At 51.2% G+C, this 14,130-nt stretch overlaps 1 protein-coding gene across 10 annotated transcripts in view; it reads right to left on the bottom strand.

The window, feature by feature from the left end:
• Positions 1-14,130, bottom strand: part of LOC147697229 (F-box-like/WD repeat-containing protein TBL1X) — a 929,968-nt gene that overhangs the window by 664,881 nt on the left and 250,957 nt on the right. For 5 of the 10 annotated variants that reach the window (XM_086934318.1, XM_086934313.1, XM_086934311.1 and 2 more), the window contains exon 3: positions 8,380-8,443. The exons of the other annotated variants lie outside the window; for them this stretch is intronic. The gene's annotated coding sequence lies outside the window, so the exon portion shown is untranslated. The remainder of the gene's footprint in view (positions 1-8,379; positions 8,444-14,130) is intronic. 10 annotated transcript variants of the gene reach the window in all.

The raw sequence follows: 14,130 nt of genomic DNA, 5'->3' as shown, positions 1-14,130 counted from the left end.
AATGCGCCAGAATCACATTAGCCAGAACTTACATCAAAGTCCAGGGTGCGCCACTGCGCCAAAACCTAAACGTGGCAGCTGCCCACAAAGTGCTGGGCAACTGGTGCAAGCAAGATGGGCCAATCGTGGGAGCCTCACAGGCTCTGCAGAAATAAACAACTGTCCCCTTGAGCCTCCTCTGGGCTCAAAAAACAAAAAGATGCAGCCTCTCTGGGCGGTGGGGTCCCTCACAGGGGACCCGGGAACACTGGGGGTGCCCTGAGCCTCTCTAGGCTGTAAGCACAATTGCGGGCATCGTTGGAGTCCCCCTCCTGGGGACTCGAGAACAAAGGAATGCCCCCTTGAGCCTCGTGGGCTCTTAAAACAATGGTGGCGCCTTAAGGAGCCTCTCAGGCTCTGACCCAATATGCCCCCATGAGCCTCTCCTGGGCTCAACAAGCAGAATGGCACCTCAGAGCCTCTCGCGCTCGTGGCTCAAGGTGGGGGGGGTTAGGCGGAGTCATTCTGGCTCAAAAAGGCGTCGGGGCGGCCCACTGCCACCCGGGGCCGCCCTGAAGGCGGAATGCGCCCTGGTGCACTCACTCGCCCGGAGATCCCGCCACCGCCAGCTTCTACTCACCGGCTCGGGGCAGGACAGGGACGGCAGCCCCCCCCTTCACTCACCGGGACTCGCTGGTTTCCTCTCTGCGGTGGGACTCCTGTCCAGGTGCAGCCACTCTGGCGGTAGCACTCCTCTCCATGTTGGCGGCCCCGGGCTCTCCATATCTCACTGGAGCCCCGGGCCGCGAGACAACATCTCTCGGCCGGCTGTTCGTTTCTTTTTCCCGGCGGCAGCGGGCAGCCAATCGGTGCGCGGCGGCAGGCGGGACTTCCCTCCAAAACCGGAAGTCCCGCCCCGCGTCAGGCACAGTAGTGCCTGGCTTCCTGTTTTGCGGCGCTCGGGCCGCGGCGGTGATTCTCGGGGGCATTTAAGAGGGGTGAGCACCCTCGAAGTGAAAAATCAAGATGCGGCCATAATCGGGGTGGCACCCGACTTTAAATAATTAAATAAGCGGGGCAATGCCGGGTGGGCACCGGCTTTAAAATAACCATAAAGCGAGGTGGGCACTCGTAACCACACAACGAGTGCAGCAGAACTCCACAAATGCCGGGTGGGCACCGGCTTGGCAAACAAAGCGCTCTCAGCGCGCTGTGGCAGAAAGGAAGCGCTCCCAAGCGCTTAGTAGACACTCCAGCGCTCCCAGGCGCTTTAGGGCATTCCACAGTCCCGCAAAGGTCCATTAGGAGTCCAGGGGCTGGGCTGGGCTGGGCCCAGGGAGGCAAGCCTTCCCCCGGGCCCCAGCAGCAGCATGCCCCTGGTCAGATTCAAGTGTCAGAACAAGAACATCTTCATGGGGTCACAGCCCCTCTTTTATACACCTTTTCCCTTTTGTCTGTGGGTGCAGGGTGGGGGCAGAACCAGTCGCAGCTGGTCTGAGAGCACTGTTGATGGCTCAACCACCCCTTTCATTCATCAGGCAGGCTAGGGTCATCAGTCGCACCACAGGGGGCGGAGCCAGCATTGTGTGGGGGAAACCCAGCCTCATTCAGGACACAGGCGCAGCCCCTCCCTCACATCAGCATGCTAATCTCTCCATTCACCACTGGGGCAGACCCACACAGACTCCTGGAGCCTGGCATCCCAGCCAGCTCCAGCCAATCACACGCCAGCACCTTCACAGCACATACACAGCCATGTCTAGAAGTAGATCTTCCGCACAAGACACAACCATGTCATATACATCGTTGCGAAGCATTCACTCTCCCGAGTTTGCACATACCAGACTTGACCATGCACGCCTCACGCATCAGGAACTACCAGGGACACAGACATTCCCCATGCATTCCTATGGGAGAGCAGGCCAATCCCACACATGCACTCAGGGAGAGGACGCACTTTACACTGCGCCAGTGTCAAAGTGCGCAAAGACCAGAAATCACTAGGCAAAAAGTTCAGGGGTGAACCTGCCAGAAGGGCCAAGTCCAACACAACCCCCTTCCAGCCAAAACGCAGGGGAGAACAATCACCACCGTGATGGACTTCCCTGCTTGGGGCGATAGAACACGGACGCGGGCCCGCACTGCAGGGACACCCTCCGGTTCTACGCCACGTTGATCCATAAGACAAGCACATACTTAAAAAAAAACAGGCCCAACTAGGCTACCCCACCGGTACTCCTTAGTTGTCCACGGCTAGGACCAGGCCCTAGGCCATCCAGATACCACTGGTCCCTGCCAATACATAGAGTGGGGGGTAGTAACCCCTGGCCTACAATAGCCATTCTCCACTCCCTTTCTCAGTGTAGTTCCAAACTACCACTGATCCTCCAACCTAGGGTCCGCACCCTCAGGCTGACCAGAGGTCACGGGCAAGAATGCCCCACCCTACCTCTACTTCTGAAGCACCCTCCAGAACAACTCTCCCACCAGTTCGGGACCTTTACTCCCTCAGCAGCAGTGACCACGGTCAGACCAGCACAAGATCGGTGTAGTGAGGCGTTGCACTTTGCGGGTTGCCAGATGCGGCGCAGGCGGCGGCTCGCGGACCGCGTCGAGACGGGGACGGCGAGCGGCATAGGCTGCGCGGCCGAAGGCAGACACGGCTCAGTGCGGTGCCTACAGGACACCAGGCTGGTCATGACAGAGTCACAGCTCCCTTAACTGGTCTACCACCTGGGATTCGAATTCACTCCTCCTTCAGCAGCAAGGCAACCACTGCAGGTCAATCCCCCATACAGCTTACCCGGTTCCTTCTCTTCAGGCAGGAGTTCCTTCAGGACACTACATACCGTTGCCCTTACGTCCAGATCCGGAAACACCGGCTACTGGCTCCCCAACCGAGGGACGTACCCCTTTGGTCAGATGCCTGGCGCACCAGGACTTCCTTGAGGGTGACACATAACTAATGTGTCGTGTACAAGTCTTCCTGACACTCAGGACAGAAGTGGCATCACCCTGGTCACTCTCTGGCGACACAACCCTTCTGGTTGGCCCCTGACCCACTGGTTACTCCACTGGGGAATCTATCCCCCTCGCACCCCTCCATCTGGACTTCTGCACCCTCCCAACTGGAGCGGTACTGCCAGATAACAGAACTACTAGAGCCCTGCTTACAGGCGCTCCACGTTCTCTCCACGCTGGGAGATCTCCCTACAAGGACGCTCCATACGGACATGCTAGGCTCCCTCACCTGGTGTTCCTAAGAAAAAAACACCCAGACTACGAAGACCAGGCTTGTGCTCCTCTGAGCCACTTCCACCACACTGGGCTGGAAGACCAGAACCTTTCCTTAGGGTCACTCCCCAACAATTAAAACAATGGCACAGGGGCAGGGGAAACTCCCATGAGCTTCAGGCCCACCCATGAAATCCTGTTCACTGATGTTCTACGTTCTTCAAATACTGTGGGAGATCTTCCTCAAATGACCTATTGGTACAGCCTAGGCCCCCGACCTGATGTTCCCTTCAGAAACATTCCAGGCCCTGACACTGGGTTTCGGGCACCTGGAGACATGCAGTCCCACCCACTCCTTCTCCTCTTGAGACAGGACGTGAGCCCCTACACCGAGACCTAGCTGGGCTACACTTAACCTCTTCCACCACACTGGGCTGGAAGACACCTCAGCCACTCCTTTTGGAATCACTCCATCCCCTATGCCTCTCTCCTCCCAGAACATTACCAACTCCAAACATCTGTCTCTAAATAGACCACAGAAATCAAAAGCAGGCTCCACTGTCTGCAGACGTTCTTGGGAAAAGTTTAACACACGGAACTTAAATATCTGAGCAAAACATGAGTACACAAGCATTCAGCAAGCTCCCCATCCAGAGAACTCACACACACGTCCAGTGCAACACACCATTCGTCCACACACACACACCCCTCCCCAGACTGGTAAGGCAGTTTCTACCACCCCTGATTTCTCAACCTGACCACACGTGACACAGGTACCATTACTCCAGGGCAGGGACGGGGGACGCATGCACTGAACACACTTATGCTGCCACCACTGGATCCCACCCTCATGGTGAATCCAGAAAACACACTGCACTTAGGGGGATGATCTACCCTCCCGAGCTAGGGACACCTAACTCAAAGTGCACAAGAAACACATTTCCACAGAAATGACATTTTTAGAGAACTCCATACAATAATCCTCAAAAATGTGGTCATCTAAAATGCAGAGTTTTGTAGTGTGGCCAGTTGCCACTGTGGTACAACGCAAACACAAATCCTTATCCTCACCGCTGCGTCCAATGTTAGAAAAGGGACCCTGGCTGGCCAAGACTCGCGTCGAGGTCAGTCAGGGATCACCATTCCTAAGGTCAGGGCAAGGGAGTCACACACCAAGGCAACCCCTACTCGCCCTCTAGGTAACGTGGCGCGAGCAGTCTAGGCTAAACTTGGAGGCGGTATGAGTTAAGTATTTGCGCACGCACCCCAGCAACAACAACCAAAGGCCCACCACAAAGGAAACTCCACACAAGGGTATATATAAAAATAGCCTTTGTATTCCAATAAACATACATTAGATAAAACACACACTTTACATTGTGCCAGAGGCACGGGCAGAATTTACAGGGGATATTTACAAGACAGGACCACCTGGACCACTGTCAGGAATCAGCACTTTTAGAAGTAACACTTTTAAAAATAGCACTTAGGATGTAAACTTGTAGCACAAAGATAACATACAACCAGTCACTACTGGTACCAGGTGAGCACCACCTATGCAACCCTCACTATCTTAGGAGATTACACTAGGGACCTGGGCCTCGCTAGTACCACCTGCACTAGGGAGAAAACAACCACCTAAGTATTACAATACCTGTAGGGGTGTAAGAAAGGAAACACATGATGCATCACAATACATTCAGCGGTGTAAAAGGACAAAGCACATGACGCATAAAAACACATTCAGAGGTGCAAGAGAAACAAGGCACATGATGTATCTACAACACATTCAGAGGTGCAGCAAAGAACACTTCGCATAAATCACATTAGCACATCAATCATAAATGCGCCAGAATCACATTAGCCAGAACTTACATCAAAGTCCAGGGTGCGCCACTGCGCCAAAACCTAAACGTGGCAGCTGCCCACAAAGTGCTGGGCAACTGGTGCAAGCAAGATGGGCCAATCGTGGGAGCCTCACAGGCTCTGCAGAAATAAACAACTGTCCCCTTGAGCCTCCTCTGGGCTCAAAAAACAAAAAGATGCAGCCTCTCTGGGCGGTGGGGTCCCTCACAGGGGACCCGGGAACACTGGGGGTGCCCTGAGCCTCTCTAGGCTGTAAGCACAATTGCGGGCATCGTTGGAGTCCCCCTCCTGGGGACTCGAGAACAAAGGAATGCCCCCTTGAGCCTCGTGGGCTCTTAAAACAATGGTGGCGCCTTAAGGAGCCTCTCAGGCTCTGACCCAATATGCCCCCATGAGCCTCTCCTGGGCTCAACAAGCAGAATGGCACCTCAGAGCCTCTCGCGCTCGTGGCTCAAGGTGGGGGGGGTTAGGCGGAGTCATTCTGGCTCAAAAAGGCGTCGGGGCGGCCCACTGCCACCCGGGGCCGCCCTGAAGGCGGAATGCGCCCTGGTGCACTCACTCGCCCGGAGATCCCGCCACCGCCAGCTTCTACTCACCGGCTCGGGGCAGGACAGGGACGGCAGCCCCCCCCTTCACTCACCGGGACTCGCTGGTTTCCTCTCTGCGGTGGGACTCCTGTCCAGGTGCAGCCACTCTGGCGGTAGCACTCCTCTCCATGTTGGCGGCCCCGGGCTCTCCATATCTCACTGGAGCCCCGGGCCGCGAGACAACATCTCTCGGCCGGCTGTTCGTTTCTTTTTCCCGGCGGCAGCGGGCAGCCAATCGGTGCGCGGCGGCAGGCGGGACTTCCCTCCAAAACCGGAAGTCCCGCCCCGCGTCAGGCACAGTAGTGCCTGGCTTCCTGTTTTGCGGCGCTCGGGCCGCGGCGGTGATTCTCGGGGGCATTTAAGAGGGGTGAGCACCCTCGAAGTGAAAAATCAAGATGCGGCCATAATCGGGGTGGCACCCGACTTTAAATAATTAAATAAGCGGGGCAATGCCGGGTGGGCACCGGCTTTAAAATAACCATAAAGCGAGGTGGGCACTCGTAACCACACAACGAGTGCAGCAGAACTCCACAAATGCCGGGTGGGCACCGGCTTGGCAAACAAAGCGCTCTCAGCGCGCTGTGGCAGAAAGGAAGCGCTCCCAAGCGCTTAGTAGACACTCCAGCGCTCCCAGGCGCTTTAGGGCATTCCACAGTCCCGCAAAGGTCCATTAGGAGTCCAGGGGCTGGGCTGGGCTGGGCCCAGGGAGGCAAGCCTTCCCCCGGGCCCCAGCAGCAGCATGCCCCTGGTCAGATTCAAGTGTCAGAACAAGAACATCTTCATGGGGTCACAGCCCCTCTTTTATACACCTTTTCCCTTTTGTCTGTGGGTGCAGGGTGGGGGCAGAACCAGTCGCAGCTGGTCTGAGAGCACTGTTGATGGCTCAACCACCCCTTTCATTCATCAGGCAGGCTAGGGTCATCAGTCGCACCACAGGGGGCGGAGCCAGCATTGTGTGGGGGAAACCCAGCCTCATTCAGGACACAGGCGCAGCCCCTCCCTCACATCAGCATGCTAATCTCTCCATTCACCACTGGGGCAGACCCACACAGACTCCTGGAGCCTGGCATCCCAGCCAGCTCCAGCCAATCACACGCCAGCACCTTCACAGCACATACACAGCCATGTCTAGAAGTAGATCTTCCGCACAAGACACAACCATGTCATATACATCGTTGCGAAGCATTCACTCTCCCGAGTTTGCACATACCAGACTTGACCATGCACGCCTCACGCATCAGGAACTACCAGGGACACAGACATTCCCCATGCATTCCTATGGGAGAGCAGGCCAATCCCACACATGCACTCAGGGAGAGGACGCACTTTACACTGCGCCAGTGTCAAAGTGCGCAAAGACCAGAAATCACTAGGCAAAAAGTTCAGGGGTGAACCTGCCAGAAGGGCCAAGTCCAACAGCCTCATCATGGACTCAACATGCATGTGCGGGAGCGTGAAAACACGTAGCACAAAAGCACCTCCGAGCCATATCCTGTCCCTGAGTCGGTGTGCGCACATACGTGCGAACATGCGCAGACTTGCGCAATTGCTATGCCGTGTAATGCTGTCAGGCTTTCGAGGGGTTAAAATGCATGTTTTCTCTTTTATTAAAATATATCACATGCTAGGTTACGGCCATGCAACTACAGTCAAAAGGGCCTTTATGTGTTAAGTTTGACAAGCGAGGAATACCTGCAGCCCCAAATTGAAAGATTATTCTGTACACACTCAGCGACCAAATGTCACCCCAAAAAGAAATGTGCCCCTGTATTATCGTAACTAAACACGCTAGGACCCTCTTAAAAATAAGGGGAAATGGCGACTACGTAGCAAATACCCAGTCTGAAACACGATACTGGTAGGCTTTCTGAAATCTCATCATTTAATTAAGAGAAGCATTGACATAATGAAAACAAAAAACTGTGACCAGTCACACACGACATATAGTTATTGAAATACCGAGGTGGCCACGCACATTAGCAAACAGCAAATATAAATATTACTCTGTCTGGGAAGTGTGAAGACTAAAACAAGACAGAGGGCATTGCTGTGGGGAGGGGGGAGGAGAAATGCGCCTCGGCCGCAGCAGGGGGCGGAGCGGGGAGAGAGGCGATGAGGGAGAGACACGGCGAGTGTGAAGCAGCAGGGGCCTTTGAAGTCAAGCTAAGCTTCACTTCAAAGGAGTGGGAGGAGTACTGCTGGGGAACAGATGGCGATTTGATGATGTGCAGGCGCATTTTAGGTCAATGCGCTTGCACATTGACCTAAAAGCGCACAGGCACAGCATCAAATCGCCAGTCTAGGTAAACCTTGTTTAAGCCCCTATAGTCTCGCTCAATGAGCATGCGCGTTGAGAGGCAAGACCTAAAAAGTATATTTAAGAGCAGACTGCTCAGTACTCAAGGTACAGTGCTGTGCAACATTTACAATGGTTCACATGTATGTAAAGGCGGGATGGCTCCAACATTCCATGGACACAAAACCCTCTGAAATGTATTCACTGGTTCCTGTCTTTAATGTAATTGAGCAACACACAATTTCTTCTAAAATTGTCGGCGTTTCGACCCTACATACAATTTACAAGGGTCTCCTCAGGACAAGCCGTGCTGTCCGGTACATACCCATCAGGGCAAACAAGTAGAGACACTAATTTACTATGTGCATCAGACATGTCTGTTCTAATGAAAAATTTACTAAATAAACCAAGACCTACCTCCAAGCAGTGTACATTTTTCATGTGCTGGGGTGGTCAATGATAGTAGGTATCTGGATCACCACTAAAATAAATAGATAAATCATATTAAGTATTCTGAAATGTGGGTACTGCCCTGCATCTCACATCGAAAATACACATCCATGTAGGGGCGATCAAAGCATAACTATGTGACCAACTAAATGGTGTATTAAATCATAAATGTTCACATGTTGTAGTAACTGATTCCCATAACCAATGTCATCAAAATGTAGTCCTATAATTAGTACTGGCGGACAGAAACCCCAGTAATGTGAACACAGGTAGGAAAACCCATCAGGATCCGGACACCATTGAGTCCTACTTTTCTACTTCATAATGTAATAAATCCCAATCCAGTAACCACTAAAAAGAACCCAAGTGCACCCTCACTGTCTAATTGTATAGACATATATTGTCTATCACACCCCAAAAAGTGTTGTGTAGGAGCAGAGCAGACAGTTCAGCACGTCTGCATGTAAACGTTTAAAACAAAAAGGATGCGCAGGGAGAAGCATGCTCTATTTCCTGCGGTCCTCTTTAAGGACTGGACCACTAACTGCGGAGGCCATATTGGGTGTGCTGAGTACCTAGAAATCGAGTATATGCATAGCACACCACCAAATTTCTCAGCCATACTGGAAACAAATAGAATATAACCACTGTGGATCGCAGTCTTCAGTCTCGATCAATAATAGTACATACCTCTATACCATGGACCCCTGCATTGCTATCGACAATATCCAGGACAAGCTAACACCATTTTACTTGTCATGTTCATGACCCTATTCTCATATGCTAGCATCGTCTAAATCATTCACACACATATGTAGATAATATGGCCAATACAGATGTATGATCTTGCTGTATCACTTTGTCTATAGGATCGCATGTCGTGCACAGTTGGCAAACTGCTTCATTGCATGAAAATGTACTTGAGATGGTAATATATATTTATGATCCTATTGTCATATGATGTAACTGGTATTAGTCGTTCAGACAAACATGCAGCTAATCAAGACAGTATAAATGTATGATCTCACGGTCTTCAGGATATTATATCACGATCAGTTGCAACATTGTATCATTTCATTAAGATGTACTAGGGAAGATAACAGTAGAGATCAAATCTCTATTTCTGCATTTCATCATGACACATCAGCAAGCATGGAACTTTCTAGATAACTTTACCTAGAGGCCTGGTCAACATTGGAGGGAAAACATAAGTATATACAGGCTCCTAGGGTAAAGTAGCTGCAGTCCCTTTCAGTTCAAAAATATCGGTCAATCCTTTTTATGTGCTTTTAATATGATCTCGAGTCGCCAATACATCTTGCAGGTTCCCACCTCTTGTGTCTGGTCTTACTGCTTCCAAGAACTGTCACCATAGTATATATCCTCTGTATGTTGTGCCTCGCTGTAATGTTTGACTAGTGGTGCTCGTTAGGTTTTGCATCTAATGTGACTTTGATGCTGACAGATTCTCTGTTTAACCATTTGTGTAGTTTAACCTAAGTAAATCTTTTTACGTTGGTATATGAGAAGGCATACAACAATCCTGTTGTTGCAATTTGAGAGACTTCTTAATTGAATTCTAACTCCTGCTACTTCAATGTTTTTAGTGTGATTCTTGAATTTGCCAACCACACAATTGCCACACCAAAAATGGCTGATAACAGGTTGTAAACCCCAAACCTGTGTGATGGCCTCTGCTTTCTCTTGTTCCCTATCAGCTCTCACTACATGGTCCCTTATGCTCTTATTCTTTTTGTAGACAAACAAAGGAGGGGTCTCCTTCCCCAATTAAATGCCAATGTCTGTTAATGATTTAACGAACAGTGTTACTCACTGGACTGAACGTGGAGACCATAATGGTACATTCCTTGTTTTTGTCAATTTCCTACCTTTGTGTGAGGAGTGTTTCCCTTGGACAGGAGCAAGCTAGTTTTAGTGCTCTATGCACTATAGTTTTGGGGTATCCGTTCTCTACTAGTTTAGTGGTAAGCAGTTCTGCTTCCCTAAAACAGTAATTTCTACATGTGCCAGTCTGTCCAATCCAGAGAATTTGTCCTTAAGGTTAATTATCACGCAGTGATCTCAGGTGAAAACTATCATACGTCAAAAGGTAGTTCTCAGTGGGCTTACAATATAATGTTCTACACATCTTCCCATTCACATGTTTAACTAAAATATCCAATTAGTTAATTTGTTCTTTATTGTAGCTACAAGTGAATTTTAAGTTATGATCCTGTGTATTAAGCCAGGAGACAAAATCCTTGAGACACATATGGTCACTCTCCCTTATGAAAGCATTTGATTTATTTATGGGTTTTTAGCAGAATGCCTGAATCACCCCTGAAGCGGTATCTCTGCGCTTTGGACGGAGCTGCTGGCGGGCTGATGAGAAATGTTAAAATAGGGTGGACTTAAGAAGTTTCCTGAAGCGCAGATAGTCAGGACATTGCATCAGGTGTGTGGGAAGCTGGTTCCAGTACAGAGGAGCGAGGTAGGAAAATGATTTCCCACCTAGTCTTGTTTTCATAACCCTGGGGACTTGGAGAAGTGATTTGTTGCCTGATCTAAGAGTCCTAGAGGGGGCATAGGTTTGAGTTTCCTGGAAATGTAGAGAGGACCTTTATTATGCAGGGGTTAATAGACTGTGCAGCAGACCTTGAATTTGACACGCTTGCGGATTGGAAGCCAGTGAAGTTTGTGGAGCAGGGGAGGGGAAGGGGTTGAAACGGAGAATTTGTGACAAGTCACGAAGCGGTATTCTGGACTGCTGAGGGATGACTCATTCGCAGAGACCAGGAGAGCATTGCAGTAATCGAGACGGCTCATAACCATCAGGGGCGGCCTTAGGCATGTGCAAGCTGTGCACCTGCACAGGGCCACCAAACCCCAGGGGCCACCACACCAATATATATCCTCAATATAATAATCCTCTGAGGATGGATACATATTTGCGTGGTGGCCCCTGGTGGGGATTTAGCGGCCTCCAGCTCTGTTCCACTTCCAAACACCCTGAACACCCCCCCCGCCCCCCTTCACTGGCTTCCGCGCTCCACCCTGCCCGGACCCCCTCTCCGGCGCCCCCTACCCACGCTACTTGCCCAGGGCCTCCATGAGCCTAGAGCTGCCCCTGTAACATGTTTTGTATTAACGTGACTTAGATGTATTGATATTACAAATAACAATGGCTTATCATTTTTTTAAATAATTAATACTTAAATGAAATTGTTTTTAATTTATAGTCAATAGCCTAAACTTTTGTAAATAACTTTTGTGAAGATTAGGTTCAGTGTATTTTATTGTGACGAAAAACCAAGAACAGAAGTGAAATATTAACATCTTTTTGTGACATTTGTAATAAACCTTGAAACATTGAGAGAACATATTTGAATCAGTAATGATGGGTTGTGCTGAGTGATGCTGTGGTTTCGCTGAGTGATGCTGTGGTTGCGCTGAGCGATGCTGTGGTTGCGCTGAGCGATGCTGTGGTTGCGCTGAGCGATGCTGTGGTTGCGCTGAGCGATGCTCTGGTTGCGCTGAGTGATGCTCTGGCTGCGCTGAGTGATGCTGTGGTTGTGCTGAGTGATGCTGTGGTTGCGCTGAGTGGTGCTGTGGTTGAGCTGAGTGGTGCTGTGGTAGTGCTGAGTGGTGCTAAGTGATGCTGTGGTGGTGCTAAGTGATGCTGTGGTGGTGCTTAGTGTTGCTGTGGTGGTGCTGAGTGGTGCTGTGGTGGTGCTGTGGTGATGCTGAGTTATGCTGTGGTGGTGCTGCTGAGTGATGCTGTGGTGGTGCTGAGTGGTGCTGTGGTGGTGCTTAGTGTTGCTGTGGTGGTGCTGAGTGGTGAAGAGTGGTGCTACTGAGTGATGCTGTGGTGGTGCTGCTGAGTGATGCTGTGGTGGTGCTGAGTGGTGTTGTGATGGTGCTGAATCGTGCTAAGTGGTGATGTGGTGGTGTCTGCATGGCAGTGGTGGTGTCTGTGTGTGCATGGCAGTGGTGCTGTCTGTGTGTGCATGGCAGTGGTGGTGTCCGTGTGTGCATGCCAGTGGTGGTGTCCGTGTGTGCATGCCAGTGGTGGTGTCTGTGTGTGCATGCCAGTGGTGGTGTCTGTGTGTGCATGCCAGTGGTGGTGTCTGTGTGTGCATGCCAGTGGTGGTGTCCGTGTGTGCATGCCAGTGGTGGTGTCCGTGTGTGCATGGCAGTGGTGGTGTCCGTGTGTGCATGGCAGTAGTGGTGTCAGTGTGTGCATGGCAGTGGTGGTGTCCGTGTGTGCATGGCAGTGGTGGTGTCCGTGTGTGCATGACAGTGGTGGTGTCCGTGTGTGCATGGCAGTGGTGGTGTCCGTGTGTGCATGGCAGTGGTGGTGTCCGTGTGTGCATGCCAGTGGTGGTGTCTGTGTGTGCATGCCAGTGGTGGTGTCCGTCTGTGCATGGCAGTGGTGGTGTCCGTGTGTGCATGGCAGTGGTGGTGTCCATGTGTGCATGCCAGTGGTGGTGTCCGTGTGTGCATGCCGTGTACAGCCTTCAGAATTCCCCCGAAAAACTGCTTGCTTAAATCTTCCAACGTGCGTTTATCTAATAAATTAGCCCACCTTAGAATAGCTAAAGAAATCTCCAAGATCACGTTCCTCTATCGGAAACGACTATTCCCAGTTAAAGAGTTTACTTGCCAGGGGAAAAAAATGACAAATCAACAAAGGTATACTCCTCTCGTAACAAAAAGTATCAACTCTTAACGTCCCAGTGCCAAAAACTAACACGAAAGACGTTAGCTTCTTCTATCACAGACTTTCAGGAGCCACAAAAGAGACCACTTGCTAAAAAGTAATCCTGGACTCAGAAGACTCACATCTTTGTCTAGGGAGACCCTGGTAACCCCGTTCGTTGTCAGCCGGACACAGGACAACTCGCAGCGCCAATTATCAGGAACATTCCCCGTGCGTACAGGTTCAGACAAATACAATCTAAGCGCATGCGCTACAGTAGGTGGCACTCTCTCACACTTGCGCAGACTTCAGTTTCGCTTTCCGCCTACCGTAAAGACGGAGTCTAATTAAGCCTGACAAGACGGCCATGATGGAATGGGAAACGATCACTATACATATAATTAAAAATATGTTAGTTAAGAAAAATAGAGGCTTCAGTAAGCTGAATGGCCGCAATACGCCCGTTTTGTTCACTTTCCCAACCAATTCCGAAACGAAGGGTCTCAAACGCTGACTTCCACTAAGCGTCTTCGTCCTCTATCGTTCTGTATCACGTCTGTTCGCGCGATGGCCCTGGAAAATAATCACGCTCTGTGTTTCCGCGCGCCCCCTAGCTGTACAGATTGGCAAATGCAGTGCTTTTAGCGTTCTTAGCGGCAAGCGTAGATGATGCGAGGCGAGCTCACGGCGCGAGCTGGAGTGAAGAAAGGGAGCGAAACCAGGAAGTCAGGCATCCTTGCCCGTGACATGGGCGGGGCCTGTGACGTGCCGGAAAAGGCTGGTGTTGCTCGTTGCGCCGGAGAAAAGGAGCTCAGCGAGGGGACGGGACAAAAGAGCACGGTGAGTGGAGGGGGGGATTTGTGAGTCTGTGCGCGTGAGCCCCGTGAGTGGTGGGGGAGGGGGGTGCGTGTGTGTGCGCGCGGGGCGGAGAATGTGTGTGCGCAAGCTGACTTTGCCTGTATGTGTACGCGCGCGATGGCCAGAAGCTGACTTGCGGTGAATGTTGAGAACAGGGGATG

The sequence above is a fragment of the Lissotriton vulgaris genome, chromosome 8, assembly GCF_964263255.1.
Source record: "Lissotriton vulgaris chromosome 8, aLisVul1.2, whole genome shotgun sequence".
Lineage (NCBI taxonomy): Eukaryota > Metazoa > Chordata > Amphibia > Caudata > Salamandridae > Lissotriton > Lissotriton vulgaris.
The sequence above is the reverse complement of the archived record's forward strand: the minus strand, read 5'-3'. Positions and strand labels throughout refer to the sequence as shown.